Below are 5,000 nucleotides of genomic sequence, written 5' to 3' on the forward strand. Positions count from 1 at the left end.
TGATGATGATGATGATGATGATGATGATGATGATGATGATGATGATAATAATAATAATAAGTGATATTAATAATAATAATTATTATAATAGTATTGATAATGATGATGATAATTATAATGATAAGGATAATGATAATGATAACAAAAAAAGCAACAACAATAACAATAATAATTATCAATACCATTATTACTTCTATTATGAAGGACAAAACTGACAGTGATGATAATGATAGAGATAATATTTGATAACAATCATTATATTCAAAATTAAAATAAGAATAACAAAGATTATTTTGATGAAGATATCAGGAAATATTCATAGTGAAAGTGATGATAAGGTTAATAGTAATAGTAAAATTATATTGACGATAATAACAACGTTGACTATAAAAATAACGCTAATTATATATAATAATATCGATATATATGACAATACTCAATCGTACTTTAAGTCTATTCTAAATTACTATCATCATTATATTACTGTTTTGTCAGTATCAGTAGCAACAATAATAACTGTAGCATCATCAGCAGTGAAACTAAAATTATCACGAATAATAGCAGCAGCGTTCCATCTTCTCCGTTTCCTCGAAACCGCTACCCAGCATCTCACTAAAAGATTCCCAACGCGTCAGAACCTCTCTGGCCTCACAGTATCCTCCTCCCCTCTCTCTCTCAGCCATCCTATGAGTCCGGGAGAGACTTGTTTTTATGTTGTAAGTATACCTCACTCTCTTCTTTTCCTTTCTCGCTGTGTGTGTGTTTTTTTCTGCCTGTCTGTCGATCTAGCTGTTTGTATTTATATGTATACACATGTATACTCTCTCTCACTCTCTCTCTCTTTCTCTCTCTCTCTCTCTCTCTCTCTCTCTCTCTCTCTCTCTCTCTCTCTCTCTCTCTCTCTCTCTCTCTCTCTCTCTCTCTCTCTCTCATTAGGATACTGGAGGCAGTTAATAGCTGAGGCTACAATCAATATTAACCACATCGCGTCCAGTGTTGTGGTCACAGCCAGGATGCTGTATACAGAGCTTGAATTTAAAACACGCACGTAATTAACTGGATCTTCTTTTAAATAAAGCATAAACACAGAATCATTCTCTCTCTCTCTCTCTCTCTCTCTCTCTCTCTCTCTCTCTCTCTCTCTCTCTCTCTCTCTCTCTCTCTCTCTATATATATATATATATATATATATATATATATATACATATATATTCTCTCTCTCTCTCTCTCTCTCTCTCTCTCTCTCTCTCTCTCTCTCTCTATATATATATATATATATATATATACATACATATATATTCTCTTTCTCTCTCTCTCTTTATATATTTATATATATATATATATATATATATATATATATATATATATACATATATATATGTATATATATATATATATATATATATATATATATATATATATATATATTTATATCTTTATTTATATGTATACACACACACACGCACATATACATATATATATATATATATATATATATATATATATATATATATATATATATATATATGTATTATATATATATTATATATATATTATATATATATTATATATATATCATATATATATATGTGTGTGTATTATATACATATGCATATGTATATATAAATATATATATATATGTATATATATATATATATATATATATATATATATATGTGTGTGTGTGTGTGTGTATATTATATACATATACATATACATGTATACATATAATTATATATATGTATGTATAAATATTTATATGTCTACCATCGCTTCACATCACCCTGAGCATGAAGCACGCGCACATAAATACCCATTACATAAACAAATAAATAAATAAATATATAACATATATATATATATATATATATATATATATATCTATATATATATATGTCCACATATATATATATATATATATATATATATATATATATAATTTTTTATTTATTTATTTTTTTATGTAATGGGTATTTATGTGCGGGTGATTTATGCTCAGGGTGATGTGAAGCGATGGTGTGGTAGCCTAGATATTGTTAAATGCTTGCATGCCTTCTCACCTACAGGTGCCACCGCTGGCTAGCCTAGTGCGAAAAAGGGAGCAGCTATGCATAAGCCTCCCCTGCCAGTTCATAGCCTTTCCGTCATCAAGACTTCTGCAGTGCCTCCTTGTGGCGACCCATGGGAACTGGGTACCTTGCGGTCTCAGGCTAAACTGTGGGGGGTCTCGGAGAAGCAAGAGGCCTCAGAGGTACGGAGTCATGACCCATCGGCGTGTGGACATGCCCTGGCTCTGTAACAACTGCCTTCCAGCCACCCTGGGGTTAAATGTACGACTCGGGGGAAGTTGGTCTTGCCAGTCCTCCTCCCACAGATAATGGCCGGACGAGCAGTTACGTCTGCTATCGAGGGAATTGATGCGGTTGGGAGTTAAGGTGGCTGCACTTTTGGAGGTGAGAAGACCTAGCAGCGGCACAATCAGTATGGGTGTGTACACCTACTACTGGTCTGGCCGCTGTGATGGTCATCACCTTGAGACTTAAGGCTTTTGGCTTCATGTCTCTTGTTGCTGTGTCTGCTCCTACCAGTGTTTGCAAACAATGTGAAGAAGGCGTTCTACACCAAACTAATATCCATGGCAGACATTTGCCCCCGGCGACTGGGTGACTTCACTGCAGTTTCCGGTTGTAATAGAGCTGACTATGATATGTCTGTCGGCCCCTATGGCTCGGGAGCTGATCCCAGCAGCGAGAACAGCCTCCTTCTGGACTTTGCTAGGTCCCAGAGAATGAGGATTTCTGGATCCTGATATCAGTGCTCCAACCTGCATCGCTGGACATGGTATAGCAGTACAGATACTGTAGCCATGGAGATCGACCATAGTCTTGTCAGCACTTGATGGAGAATCCTCCAGAATTGCAGGATTTACCGGAGTGTCTGTAGCACTGACCATAGGCTGGTAATGGTTACTTCAAAACTCGTCCAGTGGCCACTCTAGGGTGTTCTAATTGCACAGACTGAAGGAGGAGCAGTGTACATGTGGGTTCGCAATGACAGTCTTTGATCGATTCAGAGAACTTGTAAACCTGATGGACCCAGTTGCTCTGTGGGAATCTTTAAAGTGTGAAACACTCGAGGCAGTGCAAGAGTCCATTGGGGTATGCCCGAGAGCAAGGCAGAATTTAATCTCCCTGGAGACATTGGAGGCCACTGAAGCATGTTGCATGGATCGGCTGAATGGCAACCAGGATTTGCGTCTCACTTTGGTGCGTAGGACTCGGACGCTGCTGAACATGGAACAGTTCATTAGGAATCTTGCTGAGGAGGGTGACGGCCATTTCATAGTAAATGACCTTCGCCGTGCCTATCAAGCCTTGAGAAAGCTGAATTCTAAGCCCTCCCCAAAGATGCCTGCAGTCCACTCAATGGATGGACAGATCATCTAAGATCAAGCTGGGGCTCATGAACGTTGCTGCGAGTAACTGTGGAACGCCGTCGTGAGTTCGTTCGTGGGTTGCTTGCAGCCCACACTAACTTCAAGAAGGGGTTTGACTCGGTGCATTGAGAAACACTATGGGAGATTCTGAGACTTAGGGGAATTCTGACAGTTCATTGGCCTCATTGCAAGCCTATATACCCGTACTGAAAGTAAAGTGTGGTGGGGGCCTGCCAAACTTCTTCCCTGTTAATTCAGGGGAGGGACAAGGCTGTGTTCTTGCACCAACACTTTGCAACACTTGCATGGACTGGATCATGGGTAGAGTTATTATCCAAGTTAGTGTGGAGCAACAATGGGCAATATCAAGGTTTCAGACCTTAACTTTGCTGATGATGTTGCTATCCTATCTGGAGTCCCTGGTGGTGGCTCTTGATTCATTTAGCAGTGAGGTGAAGCCTTTGGCCTTGACCAAGATTCATACCTTAGTAGCGTAGTCCATATCTCTAGGCTGTCAGACCAAGAAGTCAATAGACGGATTGGTCTGGCAGCAGGAGCCATGAACTCAATCAACAAGTGCATTTGGAGATGTCGGTACCTATGCAGAAGGACCAAGGTATGTGTCTTCAAGGCCTTGATACTGCCAGTTTTGCTCTGTGAAGGAAAAACCTGAACACTATATAGTGCCTTGGAGTCTTGTCTTGATTCCTTTGGATCATGTGTCCAACCGACGTCTACACCATGAGACTGGCATGGGACCTGTTACTTGCATAATCCAGGATCGCCAACTCAGGCTATATCGGCACCTTGTTCGTTCCCCTGTGGACGACCCTGCCCATCAGGTTGTTTCTGTGAGACAATGCTGGGTGGAGGAGACCTGTGGGACAGCCTAGGAGGTCATGGCTTGGGCAGCTCGACGAGACCTGTTGCGAGGAGTTAGAGATGGGCCAAGGACCTGCCTAGAGACTTGCCATGAGGGACACTCGTGGCTGGAAGCAAAGGGTGGATGCGGCCATGTACCCCCGTCGGCATTAGCCCCTTGATGATGATGATAATGATGATGATCGAATAATTGTGGCCTTCGATATATATATATATATATATATATATATATATATATATGTATATATATATGTGCGAGTGTGTATGTGTATGTGTATGTGTATGCGTATGTGTATGTGTATGTTTATGTGTATGTATATGCGTATGTGTGTGTGTGTGTCTGTGTGCACAAACACACATATGTACATAGATAGATAGATAGATATATGCTTATATGTATATATACACATGTATACATACGTACGTACATATATGTATATGTATATGTATATATGAATATATATGAGTCTGGAGGGGGGGGGATCATAAAAGTCATGAAAAGCTCTGACTCTCTCCTGCATATATGTCTTCGGATAATCCATCATCTTTATCAAGGATCTTATATTGTTTCAACATGATTATTCTCTTTGACATATACATTATGTTTATTACTATTCCTATTCAACTTTTAATTCAGGGAGAGTTCCTTGGAAGAGCAAAGATTTTCAAACCATCCATTCTT

Source organism: Penaeus chinensis, chromosome 35 (assembly GCF_019202785.1).
Source record: "Penaeus chinensis breed Huanghai No. 1 chromosome 35, ASM1920278v2, whole genome shotgun sequence".
Lineage (NCBI taxonomy): Eukaryota > Metazoa > Arthropoda > Malacostraca > Decapoda > Penaeidae > Penaeus > Penaeus chinensis.